At 40.9% G+C, this 16,239-nt stretch overlaps 1 protein-coding gene and 1 long non-coding RNA gene across 2 annotated transcripts in view; one reads left to right on the top strand and one right to left on the bottom strand.

Annotated features, from left to right (window-relative positions):
- Nucleotides 1-16,233, bottom strand: part of MAP3K5 (mitogen-activated protein kinase kinase kinase 5) — a 298,421-nt gene extending 282,188 nt beyond the window's left edge. The window contains exon 1 of the mRNA XM_011978430.1: nt 15,999-16,233. The gene's annotated coding sequence lies outside the window, so the exon portion shown is untranslated. The remainder of the gene's footprint in view (nt 1-15,998) is intronic.
- On the top strand, nt 7,541-9,680 carry LOC105538550. The gene is made up of 2 exons (XR_001005927.1): nt 7,541-7,770; nt 9,087-9,680. It is a non-coding gene; the product is annotated as an uncharacterized LOC105538550 (long non-coding RNA).
- Nucleotides 16,234-16,239: the final 6 nt, after the last annotated feature.

Raw genomic sequence — 16,239 nt, 5'->3', positions numbered from 1 at the left:
CCCCCACCTCCACCTCCCAAAGTGCTGGAATTACAGGCGTGAGCCACTGCACCCAGCCTGCCTTCTTAATTTGTATGTCTTCGCATCCTAGATTTCTTCAAAAGAATGTCAAAACATGAACTTTGTAAGCACACTATGTTCCTAAGCATGAATTTTTGTCACTTGTAACTTGATTCAACATAAATTAATCAAAATCAACACTGATGCGACAAATGTGCCCTTTTTTGAATATATGCTGAATGGACTGGTAAGCACTAACACAATGGTCAAGTTAAATGGTAATCAAGTCAAAATTGTAAGTGACTGCAAAGATTTCTTAATGCTGACAGCCCTTACTTTCAGACTTTGGAAATACAAACAACGCAGATCTGCAAAATGACATTCCAATCATCACCGCAGGATCGGTCCTTGGGTAACCCACTCACATGTCATATTTAATGGCTAAATGAATTTTCTATACTACTGGTTTTATAAGGGAAAGAAAAGCCTGGAACTCTGTTAACAGTCTAGGATAGTATTTCTTTTCCAATTTTATTTCAGATTTACCAACTGCCAAGTGTACTTCAAGCACATAAAATATTGGTAGCACTGAGTTGCTCGGCAAGAAAAGTCAAGTCAACTATTCTTGTCATAACTCACGTGCAAGCTACGACCTTGTTCTCTTTCTCTAGGTCAAGCCAAGCAACTTGTGCCCCAATCCTGCTTTGCAATAATATACACACACTAAGAGATATATCAGTTTTTAAAACCAGACTCCAGGCTCCTCTAGAGTATCTACAAATCTTTTTCTTACTCAAATTCTATGTATACAGTAAGCACTGGGTCACTATATCTGGGAAACTGATCAGGAGGTGTTTTGTTGTTTAATTTTTTGAGACAGGGTCTCCGTTTGCCCAGGCTAAAGTGCAGTGGTGCAATTGCAGCTCACTGCAGCCTGAAAAATTAAAATCCTACTGTCCAGATTTGAAACCTCAATTTTCCCTGGATCAACCAAAGCTAGTTTCCCAAGACCAATTTCCTAACAATCTAGGAGATATCATGGAAGAACTAACGCATATCAACTGTATGTATGTGACTCAAAAACAATCAGAAATGTTACATAAATGTTTAAAAAAGAAATGTTACATAAAGTACACATTCATTAATGTTACTTAGAACCTTCAGAGGTAGCCCAGATTTCTCCCTTAGTCATGTTTTATGTATATCATAATACAGATATGGTTCAGCATTGACAATGCATCTACTACATCCACCTTTATTATCAAAAGGAACCTGGTTTGTTTATTTGCTATTCTTATTCTGGTCCAGCCTTTCAAATGCTTGGCATGCAGGTTGACAATTTTTTGTCAGCCAAGAACCACACACTCTACACATCATCAACAAGCAAGCAACACAATTTTATTATGTAACACAGGTCAGAAAAATACTAAATTGAAATTATGTTGTTGGCATATTTTAATTATCTAAAACCTGGATTTTTTCACAAGTTGGAAAGACTAATACAAAGGACTTCAAATTCCACTACTAGGAAAATAACATATTTTTTAAAAGGTTCTAAATCTCAGGTAATAACTCTATTTGTTTCCCTAACAGTCAGTATAAACAAGTTCTTCTTAATTAAGGAATCATAATACCCCTCTTGGAAGTAAATTTAATAATACTTTATCTGTGTTTATAAGAGATCTGACAGGTTTTTAATAAAATCTTGGAATTTACATACGTAATTTTCATTATGATACTGATTTCATTAAAAAAATTAAGTGGGAGTCTAATGCACAGTATGATATTGTATAAGATTTTTTTATTTTTGATGCATTTTCACATCTTTTACAGCAGTAATAAACACTGTTCTCAAGTGTACAGTTCAATGAAATGATCTACATTATGAAGTCCTTAAAATATTCCCTTGAATTTTTTACTTATTCATTACTTAGTTCATTATATAATCTTGCATGTTGTAGGCTCCCAACAATTATTTATTAAATTGCTGAATTCAAATAGTAGACTATAAAATCATAAAAGGCAGAAATTACACCTTTTTAACCTAATTTTATACAGACCTTAGAAAGAAATCTTACAGATTTTAAGTAGCCAAAAAAATGTCTGCTGATGTGATGTCTGTAATTATGATATTAATAATTATTTCAATGTTTTCAAATAGAAAATGTATTTCTGTAAGACAGGAGAACATAAGTTATAAGTGAATAGATTCTGGAATCTGACAGACTTGGATTCAAAATTGGACTCTGCCCCCAGTAGCTATGTGACACTGAGACCGCTGTTAGTAACAGTTTCAGGGGCTCAGTTTCCCCAAACAAAAAAAAACTGATCAACTGATGCTATCTGCCTCATAAAGTTGTATTAAAGATTAAATAGGCTGGGTGCAGTGGCTCACACCTGTAACGCCAATGCCAGCACTTTGGGGGACAGATGCGGGAGGATCACTTGACCTCAGGAGTTTGAGACCAGCCTAGGTAACATGGTGAGACCTTGTCTCTACAAAAAATAAAAATAACGCTTGGTGCAGTGGCTCATGCCTGTAATTCCAGCACTTTGGGAGGCCAAGGCAGGCAGATCACTTGAGGCCAGGAGTTCAAGACCAGCCTGGCCAACATGGCAAAACCCTGTCTCTATTAAAAACACAAAACATTAGCTGGGCATGGTAACCTGGGAGGCAGAGGTTGCAGTGAGCCAAGATCACAGCACCGCACTCCAGCCTGGGTACAGAGTGAGCCTGTCTTAAAAACAAATAAATAAAAGATAAAAAATAAAAATAAAAACATAAAAAATTAGCCTGGTATGGTGGCACATGCTTGTAGTCCCAGCTACTCGGGAGGCTGAGGCAGGAGGATCATTTGAGTCTGGGAGATCAAGACTGCAGTGAGCCATGATCATGCCACTGAACTTTAGCCTGGGCAACAGAGTGAGACCCTGTCTCAAAAAAAAAAAAAAAAGATTAAATAAGATAACGCATATAGAGTGATAGAGTGATTAGCACATACGCCTAGCACACAGTAAAGCATGCTCTTTGTGTGTGGCTTGCTTTAATTTATAAGACCAAAGTGTCATATATTCAGCTTGTCAGCTTATGTAATCTTACAGCAGTTTGCTAGCCCTCTAAAATAAAATAAGGACCTTTCTCCTCCATAAAATAGGCTTATTTGGAGCGGTCTAAACTAATGAAGGTCCCATAGTAATAATTATATTATCCTAGTATAAGAATGAAGTTGGGTTTCCAGACACTGCAAGCATCCCACTAGCATATTCCTGACTTGGTTATTGCCACATGGCTTATATCTCTTCTCATATCCAAAACCTAGGGGACTGACATCCTATTGTCAATTTGTACACGTTCCCTGACCTAAAATAACCATGACTGGGAATCCTGGTTAAAGCAAGGTATTCTGGGACCCTCTGAGGGCAAAAGGCTTCAGGTGGCAGAGTAGCAGAGACAATAACAGGTCCTTTAAGTCAGGCTGAGTTCAGAGCACTTGGAGAGACAGGCATAGAGCCTGCCGAGAATGACCAACCTTCTGCAGGGAAGAGCTGTCAAAGACTTGGAAAAGGTCAAAAGGTACTGAGTATCCTTTCAGTGGAGGGCTGGGCTTAGGGCAGCACTCCCTCTGGGAATTATCTGATTTTAAAGGGGTGTGTACCTTTGATTGTCCTCCTAGTGATTTGGCTATTTTACAATGCTGTTGGGGTAAATATTACCTTGTGCAAAACTGATAGTAATGCAAATATTTTTTGTCCACAGCAATACAAATGAATATGGTTTGCTAGAGATACAATTGATTTCCACCCTTTAGAATAGATGACTCCAGCATTTATACTTATAGAATTGCCTTACATAATGTTAGCCAATTTTGCATCTATTAGCAAATTCATTTCACCATTCCTGATTTTGTATGTGTGTATATAATATTTGCTCTTCAAACTCTCCTTTCAACCAGTTTTAATATCTTTCTGGTTTTTCTCATTACATAATAAATTAATTCAATATTTGACATATGTTTATATTTGTAGAGAGTCGTTATTTTGGATTGTTGTAAATTATAGTTTAGAACACTGTAACGTGGCGCTTCCCATGAAGAATGTACTTTCACAGGAAGAGAAACTGATGAGATAGAAAGGAGCTTTTAGTTTTACCCAGAATTATTTATTTTTCTAAGAAAGAAAAAGAAGTAAAACAAGTATGTCAAAATGTTTAACTGCCATTAGCTATTACATTTAGGTAGTATGTAGATGCATAAGTGTCTGTTAAACTATTTTATATACTTTCTTTATGACTAAAATGTTTCATAAATTTTTTAAATGTTTTTTCTAAAAAGAATGAGTCTGGTAGGAGGAATGGGGAATCTAGGTCGTTCCTCCTGACTGCTTCCCTTAGCTTCAGTTTTTCCCATGCTAACAGATACACGTTATAAACCTTTATACTCCTGAAGATGTATGCCTTCTTCTGCTTCTTAGTTCTTCAATACATCCTGATTCAGTAAGAGGCATATTATAGGCAATTAATAATAAATGCTTACAAAATTTAATTACTTAGAATATGCTATCACATTAAGGGAAAGTGCATCAGACTCCAGAGCCAGCACATCTCAGGGAAACAAGGAAAGAACAGTCCCCAGGCTGTGCTGTAAACCCAGCTCTCTGGATCATTCTAGAGAAAGGCTGGTTTTGGCCTATCACAGTCCATCTAACCATCATGCTCAGAAAACAACCCAAGACTTGCCTGAAGAAAGCCCAATTCACAGCTTAAGGCCAAGCAACTGGCAACCACTATTGAGTTGGTTCCCTTGCTGACATTGACCGAAAAAGGTAAGTCAGCTTTTTGATTAAGGTGTCACTAAAATCTGCTAGCAAGAGGGGATCAGAAGTTGTGTGACTACTATGACTCTTCCTCATAATAATGACTGCCATCGTGGACCAAAATATTAGAACTGATCCTCTTAAACAGAACATGTACTTCAGAATGTTTTGAAATGTTTTTCACTGCAGGTGGAAACTGTAGTATAGCGAACAAAACATCTGTATTGTTTGGAAGTTGGAAGACTTCCTATCCAACCACTTGATTTAATCTGGCCGCTCTCATAGCCTTTCCAACTGTAAGATATAGGTAATTACACTGCCACGCCTACTTATTTTATAAGAAATAGGATCATCTTATTGAAGAGTAAGATAATCAAAGGAGGAGGAGTAGCATTGAACAACTGATTCACTGATACTATCATTCTGACCCAACTGCATAAAATCACTGGAACCTCAGAGTGATCAAATTATAAATTGGGAAATATCTAGCTACAGGCCAAAGCGGTGGCCCCTGGACATCAGAAATAGCACTCCCGTCCTGGTTGCCCCGGTTTTAAGCTGACATTTGTCATAATGACCATATTACAAAACTTGAATGTGACATTAAGAGGTATTTGACATGGCCGGGCACAGTGGCTCACACCAGTAATCCTAGCATTTTGGGAGGCAGAAGCAGATGAATTGCTTGAGCCCAGCAGTTCAAGACCAGCCTGGGCAACAAGGTGAAACCCTGTCTCTATTTTGGGGGGGGGGGGGAGGCTTTTGACATGTAATAGCTTTGGATGACTTTTTTAAAATAATAAATAGGAGTAATTAGGCCAGGCACAGTGGCTCATGCCTGTAATTCCAACACTTTGGGAGGCTAAGGTGGGAAATTCCCTTGAGTTCAGGAGTTAGAGGCTGCAGTGAGCTATGACTGGGACACTGCATTCCAGCCAGGGAGACAGACTGACACCCTGTCTCAAAAAAAAAAAAAAAAAGAAGAAGAAGAAGAGATAAGAAAAAACAACAGAAACAGAAGTAATCAACATTTTTAAAGGAGAGAGAATTCTCTGGCTTAGGCAAAGACTTGGTTTTATATGGTTTGGGGTCAGTGGACAGATAACCTGATGCTGATTGATACTGACTAGGACACCTCTCCTCCATGTTTCCAGTTCTTAAGAGTTCACGGGTATAGAAGAGGCTGCAAGTATTGGAAAGTACTGGTATAACTGGTCTCAATCATTTTTAGAGATTGCCTGTACAAAGGAATATAACTTACTTCCTGTATGAATCATATACCAAAGGCAATTGCTTTCCTCGTTGTCGATGAACTACTGTAACAGAAAAGGTCTGCTTATAGTGGAGTGTTTTCTGTTACCCTGTGCAACTTCTGTGGCATTTAAGTTACACAGATCTGATCTACTATGATTTCATTAAACAAGAGATACCCTTCATATTTAAAATTCTCTCTCCTGTCTCCCCTAAGAAAATTACCACAATGCAGCTTCAGTTATTTCTGTTTTCCTTTGGAAAACCAAAAACATTACAAAATAAAATTCATATAAAACGTAAGTGATCAATTATTTACATTTTTTGAACAATTAGACAAGATTGTGAAAATCGGCTTTGTCTCATATCCTTCCTTCTTTTCCACTAACCTGGCACATATTTCGATCAGTGTCTCTAGTCAATACCTCTGGCCAAAGAGAAAAACTAATACATTAAAACAACTAGGCTAGGCGCAGTGGCCCACGCCTGTAATCTCAGCACTTTGGGAGGCTGAGGCAGCAGGATCGCTTGAGTCCAGGAGTTTGAGACCAGCCTGGGCAACATGGTAAAACCCCATCTCCACATAAAAATACAAAAATTGGCCAGGTTTGGCTGTGCTCAAAGCAAGAGGATCGCTTGAGTCCAGAAGGCGGAGGTTGCAGCTGGAGTTGAAATAATGCCAATGTACTCCAGCCTGGGTGACAGAGCAAGATCGTCTTTTAAAAAAATAAATAAATAAATAAATAAAAACCCACAACTACAGAAACCAATATATTACAGTCACCAATGGATTTTTAATTTATCATTTTGCCTTGATTTCCTTTATTTCCCTTTTATGCCACTAATAAAATTTTCAAGATCTTTCTCATATCTAGCCAGTTTCCCCACCTACTTATATACAAATTACAGGAAGATGAGGCTGTCTTCAAGATATATTTTTCCCAAAGCTGTGGGTTCCCAGTTTCTTCTGATAACCACATAGCTGTGGGTTCCTGCAACACTGCCCACCCCCACCACATTTCCCACTCTCATCTTGCCCCAGGTGGAGTGGGGCGACTGCTGGCACGTTCTACAGCCACCGTGAGGGTCCCATGGGTGACGGAAAGGGGAGTGTGTGATACAAGGCCCTCAAATGGCCTCCTGGGAGGGGCCATCATTGCATAGCACACTGTCAGCCCTGGAGTCAGTAGCCAACAATGCATTTTCCTATGGTTCTCTACTTTCCTGGCTTGGGGTGGTGTTCGAAGGCACCATTTGGAGGAAGTACTTGGAAAAGTAGGCACGATTGGTACCTCATGCTGAAGAGCCTTGCACATTTACTGGATTTTGTGCTTGTCCATCTCCTACCGCTTCACAAAGAAAGTATGAACCAATTTTATCCTGCAAACCAGAAACAGGAACTGAATGGGCCTCTAACCAGACCTCTGATACAGGAAGTAGGGCACAGTTCTTATAGCCACCAGAGGGGAACTGCCCTATAAACAGAGAACTCCCAAAAGGCTGGCTCCAGCCAAGGCCACTGGTGAGACAAGCCTGTGTTATGCACTTATATAATACACAGGCTTCACCTAGAGATGGAACCAGCTTGAACTACCAACTGATAATGTCTCAAGTAGACAAAAGGTGACCAAATTAAGGAAAGAAACCAGGATCCCGGGAGCCTAGGAAGCAGAGCTGGTCATGACAACATGCAGTTGATGATGTGGGGTAAGAAATTGGTACTCTAAAAACTAATCTATTTTTGTGCTCTGGAGTTTTCTTTTTGATTTTGCTTTTTTCCGTCCGATTTTCTAGTTAAGCTCTTTTTAAAAAATTATAGTTTTGCCTTAATTGACCCATTATCCAAAAAAGCAAGAAGCAGCACAGTGCTGTCGGTTTATATGAGGTGGGTGGCAGCTGCCACAATGGTGTGCCAGGGAACGTGAACAGCTCAGAGAAAAATCATGTGTTGGGCACCACTGGGATTTTTTTTTTAAAATCCTTTCCTAACCAGAGTTTTGCCTTACGAGTTTCTCCACATTTGCTCTTTTGATAATTTTACTAAGGTTCGTTTCTCATGTGAAGCAGTGGCTGAAAGGTGGGAAGGGGCTGCAGGGTGGTTCCAATCAGAGGCTCTTAAACACTACTCTATTGACTGGTGTGATAAAGTTTTCACTCATCCATGGAGAAATGGAAAAAATAAATAAAAAGTCATGAGTTTTTCCATACGTTTTCTGTATGCAAAGATCTGCCCTTCATTCCAAAGTTATGTGCCCCCTAATTTTTTTTAACATAAAACTTTCCTTTTTAAGAAATCATGGCAATAGGTGGCTGATTGTTGATTTTCTTCTCTCTCTCTGTCTCTCTCTTTCTCTCTCTTTCTCTCTCTCTCTCTCTCTCTCTCTTTCTCTCTCTCTCTCTCTCTCTTTCTCTCTCTCTCTCTGTCTCTCTCTTTCTCTCTCTCTCTGTCTCTCTCTCTTTCTCTCTGTCTCTTTCTCTCTCTCTCTCTCTCTGTCTCTCTCTTTCTCTCTCTCTCTCTCAATTTTCCTCACTTTCTCTCTCCACTTATAACAACACTCTTATGTAGAAAAATTTAAACGTTGGCAAACACATGTCAGTCCTCCAAATTTTTTAACTGGTTCATGGGAACCACTATTTAGGACATACAGACTTTACCCTCTACTTCAAAATATATGAGATAATATACTTGGAAAGCATATTGAAAGTAGAAATGCAGAAGTGGGCTGGAAAATTTTCAAGAACTTCTCCATCTGGGATAGATGGAATACAAAGTTATGTTCTGTTTTGTTTTATTGTTTTACCAAATAAGATTAGAAGTCCTAAGGAGCTTTGCTGGAAGCAAGTTGAAGCCAAAGCCTGGCAAGGTCAGATGCCTCTCCAGCGAGATGGCATATTAACACATGAGCGACTTTTGTCACAAGCTCAAGTAAAGTGGGAACATACCATGGATGAGAATAGAAAAGCTAAGTTCTCACAATTTCAACTAGCATGTGCTTCCTTCCTGTTACCTATGATTGCTACAGGGTGAAAAGCTGAGTAAGAGATTGCAATCTGCAGTGAGCCAAGGCCCGGGCGGATGTGAAGGCTGGTGGCAAGGAAATGGGAAGCGGGCAGCCAAGCTAACCCTGTGTCCACTGAGGGAGTGAGGTGGCCTTGAGCACAGCAGTATCCCTGGGTCTTACATCAGCAGGAAATAGAAGGGGAAGAAGCCTAAAGGAAGTGAAAGTGTTGCTGGATCTCCTGCTGGCATTGCCTCCTCTTTCACACAGCATCCTGGTTCTCCCTGCAGCCACCTGATCTTCCCTTTGTCCTCTACCTCACCACAGTCCCACCCCTTTCACCACTCCAAGTTGATGCTTCTCCTACATCTGGCCAAGATGCTACTCAGAGCTAGATGAAAGCAAAAGTAATTGCTCTAATACAGGTTTTAGGTTTCAGAAACAGAATTTTCCCGAATGTTTAAAATGGTGAATGGTTCCATACACTGTGTTAACCAGGCTTCTTATAAGCTAGTCCCAGAATCTGCCCACCATGTGCAATACTGCTTCTACAAAAAGTGTGCTCCAAGCAAGAACCTTCAAACATTTAATCTGAATGAATGAATATATCCTCTTCAAGGTTCAGTGTTTTCATAAGCAAAATGAGAGAACAACAGAATTGATGTATTTTGAAAAAAATTTAGGGCTGGGTGCAGTGGCTGATGCCTGTAATCCCAGCACTTTGGGAGGCCAAAGCAGGCAGATCACTCCTGAGGTCAGGAGTTAGAGACCAGTCTGACCAACAACGTGAAACTCCATCTCTACTAATAATACAAAAAAATTAGCTGGATGTGGTGGCACACGATTGTAATCCCAGCTACTCAGGAGGCTGAGGCAGAAGAATCACTTGAACCCAGGAAGCAGATGTTGCAGTGAGCCAAGATCGAGCCACTGCACTCCAGCCTGGGTGACAAGAGCAAAACTCCATCTCAAAAAAAAAAAAAAAAAAGTATTTGGAAAGCTTCCCAGTTGGGATCTGTCCACCTACCCAGGGCAACACGATGATATTGACATCTCTTAGCTTTTACAGAATTTTCTGTCTACAATGCAGAGGGCGAAGAAGGGGTATTGTCAGCTTGGCTTTGCTGTCTCTGAGTGACAGTCTGTTGTATACATAAATAAGATGAATTTTCATAAAAGCATTAATAGAGCATTAGTTTCACCTCAGAAAGAAAATGAAAAAGCAAACTACAAGAGTAGTCAAAGAAGAAATTAAAATATAGGTAAATAGTAATCAGATCGAGAAAAATCAGTGCAAAGGTTTAACTTTTAATCTATTCTTTTTAAAGATACCAGTACACAAAGATTGGGAAAGTTTATTAAAAATGTTACCAAACTTTAAGTTCTTCTTGTTTTTTTTTTTTTTTTTTTTTTGAAACAGGGTCTCATTCTTTCACCCAGGCTGGACTGCAGTAGCATGATCTCAGCTCACCGCAGCCTCAGCCTCCCAAGCTCAAGGGATCCTCCCACCTCAGCCTCCCGAGTAGCTGGGACTAAGTTCTTATTCACTCCCTTAGGTTGAGCTATTCGAACATCACTGTTTCCCATGCAAACGTTGAGACCTTCATTAAGCTCTCCTTGCTTACCCTGCCATTTCACTTCAGGTGTCACCTCCTTTAAGAAGCTACCCCTTGCCAGGTGTGGCGGCTCACACCTTTAATCCCAGCTCTTAGGGAGGCAGAGGCAGGAGGATAGCTTGAGCCCAGGAAATTGAGACCTGCCTGGGCAGTATAGCGAGACCCCATTCTCCACAAAAAGAAAAAAAGCAAACAAAAACACGCATAAGAAGCTACCCTTGAGCCCACTGCAGCCTCAATCTGATTTTTGAAGCTGTTTCCTGGGAGCCCAGGGCATCCTGGCACAGAGGCACTGCTATGGCAAAGGCATTGGTCTGCCCTCCCCACCAACTCTGAGCTCTTCAGAGGCAGGAATATGATATATACAAGCAGTTCATTTAATCTCCATGAGCTGAAATGACTCATTTGTCTTAATAATGTTGTCATTTTAAAGTACAGAATTTGAGAGCTGGACAGAATCTCAAATACCAATTATTCCAACACTCCACTCTTTTCTGAGGCTTTAAATGACTTGCTCCAAGTTAGAAGACAATCAGGACCCGAAGCCAAACCTTGAAAATGCTGTTCTAATACTTTGTGCCTGCATCCCATGCTGCCTTGCCTTTGTAAATTCACAGGATTAAATAAGGGGATCCTAAAAGCTGTGTTCAATTCCCCCTTCACTTCTATGCCTGGTCAATTTTACAAGCAAAGAAACACCACTGGAGGCAATGAAGGGCCGTTCTCACAGTTACGTGGTTCACAGCAGAGCTGGGATGAAAACTCAGATCTAATATGAGGGACCATGTTCTTCCCACTATCTCATAAAAACTCAACTTTCAAGTACAGGTCATGGGTGTAGAGCAAAGGTCAGCATGGCACAGGGGCCAAATCCTGCGGGCCATCTCTTTTTGAGCATGGCTTACAAGCTAAGAATGGTTTTTACATTTTAAAATGGTTATAAAGCAAGAAATCATACTTTATGAAGTATGTGAAGTTCAAATTTCAGTGTCCATGAATAAAGTGTGGTTGGAACATAGTCACGATCTTTTGTTTAGGTCCTGTTTATGGCTGCTCTTGAGTAACAGGGCAGAGCTGAGAAGTTGTGAAAGAGACCTCAAGAAATAAAACCGCACACCTAAAACCATCTGATCTTCAACAAAGTCGACAAAAATAAGGAATGGAGAAAGGACTCCCTATTCAATAAATGGTGCTTGCTAGCCATATGCAGAATAAAATTGGACCCCTATCTATCACCATATACAAAAATTCATTCAAGATGGATTAAGGTTTAAATGTGAGACCTCAAACCATAAGAATCCTAGAAGAAAGCCTAGGAAATACCATTCCGCATCGGCCTTGGGAAAGAATTTATGACTAAGTCCTCAAAAGCAATCGCAACAAAAACAAAAATGACAAATGGGACCTAATTAAACTAAAGAGCTTTTGCACAACAAGAGACACTATTAAGAGAGTAAACAGACAACCCGCAGAGTGGGAGAAAATATTCACAAACTATGCTTTTAAGAAAGGTCTACAAATCAACAAGCAAAAAAACAAATAACCCCATTAAAAAATAGGCGAAAGATATGAACAGACACTTCTCAGAAGAAGACATACAAGCAGCCAACAAACATATGAAAAAATGTTCATCATCACTAATCATCAGAGAAATGCAAATCAAAACCACAATGAGATAACATCTCACACCAGTCAGAATGGCTTTTGTTAAAAAGTCAAAAAATAACAGATGTTGGTGAGGCTGCAGAGAAAAGGGAACACTTATACACTGTTGGTGAGAATGTAAATTAGTCCTGCCACCGTGGAAAGTACTTTGGAGATTTCTCAAAGAAATAAGAGCTGAACTACCGTTCGACGCAGCAATCCCATTACTAGGTATATACCCAAAGGAAAATAAATTGTTCTACCAAAAAGACACCAAAACCAGATATTGCATGTTCTCACTTAAGTGGGAGCTAAACACTGGGTACAAGTAAACTTAAAGATGGGAGGCTGGGCGCAGTGGCTCACGCCTGTAATCCCAGCACTCTGTGAGGCCGAGGCGGGCAGATCATGAGGTCAGGAGTTCAAGACCAGCCTGGCCAACATGGTGAAACCCTGTCTCTACTAAAAATACAAAAATTAGCCAGTCATGGTGGCATGCGGCTGTAGTCCCAGCTACTCGGGAGGTTGAAGCAGGAGAATCGCTTGAACCTGGGAGGCGGAGGTTATGGTGAGCCAAGATCATGCCACTGCATTCCAGCCTGGGCAACAGAGCAAGACACTATCTCAAAAAAAAAAAAAAAAAAGCTTAAAGATGGGACCAACAGACAGTGGGGACTACTAGAAGGAGAAAAGAGAGGGGGCTGAAAAACTACCCACTGGGTACAATGAAATTTTTTTTTCATTCATACCCCAAACCTCAGCATCACATAATGTATCTCTGTAACAAACCTGCACAAATACCCTCTGATTCTGAAGTAAAAGTTTTTTAAAAACTGCAGTCTAAAATATTTAGTATCTGGACATCTCCAGAAGTTTGTCAACCCCTAGTGAGGAAGAATAAGCCCTCTTAGAAGTCAGAAGAAAATAAGTTCTACTACCATCAAACTCCACGGCCCTTAGTTTAGAAAAAACAAAGGGAGGCTGGGTGAAGGGCTCACGCCTGTAATCCCAACACGCTGGGAGGCCAAGGCAGGAGCACTGCTTGAGGCCAGAAGTTTGAGACCAGTCTGGGCAACATAGAAAGACCCTGTCTCTACAAAAAAATAATAATAAAATAAAATAAAATTAGCTCAGTGTGGTGGCTCATGCCTGTAGTCCCAGTTACTCGGGAGGCTGAGGCAGGAGGATCACTAGAGCCCAGGAGTTCGAGCCTGCAGTGAACCATGATCATGCCACTGCACTCCAGGCGGGTCAACAGAGTGAGACCCTGTCTCTAAAACAAATAAAATAAAATAAAAACAAAGGGTTTAGATGAAACTGATGCACTACCTTCATTCTGTCACACTTTCATGCTTTCATGCTGAATGAGAGGGCACTCATCCTGGGAGTTCATGCCACCCAGATGGGCAGGGGTTAAACTGAGACCTGTCTAGGTTGAAAGAAGCAGTAGGAAGGCACAGGAACAAGAGGCTTCCAAGAGCATGCCCTCCCCTCTATTCCATATGCACCTAAATGCCTGGTAAGATATTTGCCAGCTCACTCACGTGATTCCAAGATAGGGAGCTTCCCTTGATTCTGAGAGTAACTCAGCCCACCTAAATGGAGAAAGCAAGGGCCAAGCACGACCTTTTTTTTTTTTTTTTTTTTTTTTTTTTTTTTTTTTTGAGACAGAGTCTCATTCTGTCACCCAGTTTGGAGTGCAATGGTACAATCTCGGCTCACTGCAACCTCTGCCTCCCAGGTTCAAATGATTCTCCTGCCTCAGCCTCCTGAGTAGCTAGGACTACAGGTGTGCACCACCATGCCTGGCTAATTTTTGTCATTCTAGTAGAGATAGGGTTTCACCATGTTGGCCAGGAAGCTGGCCTCAAACTCCTGACCTCAGGTGATCCACCTGTCTTGGCCTCCCAAAGTGCTGGGATTACAGGCGTGAGCCACCACACCTGGCCCAAGCACAACCTTTTAGGGTCAGCCACCTGAAGTGGAATCCTGCATTGGCCACTTACTCCCTATGAATCCTAGGGCCAGTTAGGGATCCCTGGGTTTTCTCACCTAAGAAGGTAAGTACTTCCTTCATAGGCTTGTTTGGAGGATTCAATGAAACACACTCAAACTTCAGCTCCCTTCTAATCATTCTCTCTCTCCCTTTCCCAGAGACAGTATTTGGAGAGTAACAGAAACCAAGCCTTGTTAGGAAAGTTTCTTTCAAATTAGCTTAGAGTTAAAAAAAATTTTTTTTCTAGAGCCCTAGAAAAAAACGCCCAATCAGTGCAATAAAAATAGGCTCAAGTGTTCAGTTGGGTATTTTCCTCTCATATCTTTTAGTTCTTTGAAGCTTCTTCCAAATTATAATCCAAAAATAAGAGTGCTATAATTTTTAGAAAAGTTACGTTGATGTAACTTTTATAGCAAGCTACCCAAAGAATCAAGCTATAATACATTATAGCCATGCTCAGTTATGAAGACCAAAACTATTTTTAAAATACCAGAACCAGAAAGTCCTAGTTTATTTAGTCTGGCTTCCTTAACATGAAGTTCTTGTTGTTCTTAAAATATTCAGCTTTGGCTGAATTCCAAAACTGACATAAGCCTACTTCAGGTGTTTGGAAGATACTGAAGAGAATCAGAATTGAAAACAAGATTGGAAAATAAAGCCTTTTATGTGATCACAAATGCAAGAAGTATACTGTTTTGAAACCATTAAACCAAGTTTTTACCCACAAATGTAAACTTAAATATGTATATATTCTCAACACTGGACGTACAGGAGGCTAAAAGTTAATTTCGATAGCATGGTATTATTCCTAACATTTGCAAACAGCTAATTGCTTCAGTTACTAGAACTGCCTTAACGTTTTCTGAAATCTGAGATAGGTTGAAAAGATACATTTCTTTCATGGATTATGCTAGCAATCACTTTAATGGCCAAACTAATCTTATTACTAGGATAGCATATAGGTGTTTCAGACAATGTTAAATTATAAACTTTCTAGCCCATCATGGTTTATGGGGTAATAAAAAACAGGCCGTGGTTCTTTCACCAAAATCCTTACAAAGATACCACACAAGTTCAGTGTAAGTTGTGATGTTATTGCCTTTGGAAGCACTGTAATTACTTCAAAGTCTGGGTTGGTGAGAGGAAATTCAAGCTACTAAAACTTATTGAGGGTAAGGTGAGTTGGGAAGCTCATGATACGGCGTGCAAATTACTATAGTTACACTCTGCGTGCACGGTATGTCATCGTTCCTGTACTCTCAAAACTACACGGAGAAAAGGAGAACCTCATCTAAAACGGTCACAGGTATATGCAGAAGGAAAACAGGGACCAAATCTCACAGAAGCGAAACCGAGACACTGAACGGAGAAGGACTGACTGGGGCAAATATCTCTCACTGCTAGAGAACAGTTCAAGTCGATCGCAGGGACCCAGGGCTCCAGCGTTGGGCGGTGGGTGGATCCATGGGTCTCTCGCACAAATACAGACTCTTTCACAAACACACACGCTCTCCCCGGAGCAGCAAGCGACAAGAGCAGTCACGCAGCAGCGCTCGCTGCCCCCAAAGTGGGGCAAGAAGTAGTAAATGCTTCCCGCCCAGAAAAATGAAATGCCCCGAAGACGGCCAGATTAAACGTGGGTCCCGACCGCGCGGGATGGCAAAGGGGTCACACACGCACCTGCATTGTAAAAGCGGTCCAGGACGGTGGTTTCACCAAAGTCGAGTTTCCCAAAATGCAGGGTTTCCAGGGTGGCGCCCACCGTCTCGCACGCCTCCCGCAAGCTCTGCAGGGCCTCGCTCTCGGCCACCACCAGTTGCCCCTGGCTCGCTTCGTTGATCACATATGCCACCGTGGTCCGTCGGCTGCCCCCGCCAACAGAGCTGCCCCGGCCTCGGGTGGCACTGCTCGCGGAGGTGGC

This window comes from Mandrillus leucophaeus, unplaced genomic scaffold, assembly GCF_000951045.1.
Source record: "Mandrillus leucophaeus isolate KB7577 unplaced genomic scaffold, Mleu.le_1.0 Scaffold194, whole genome shotgun sequence".
In the NCBI taxonomy this organism is placed as follows: domain Eukaryota; kingdom Metazoa; phylum Chordata; class Mammalia; order Primates; family Cercopithecidae; genus Mandrillus; species Mandrillus leucophaeus.
Note: the sequence above shows the minus strand (reverse complement) of the source record. Positions and strands in the feature narration are given on the sequence as shown.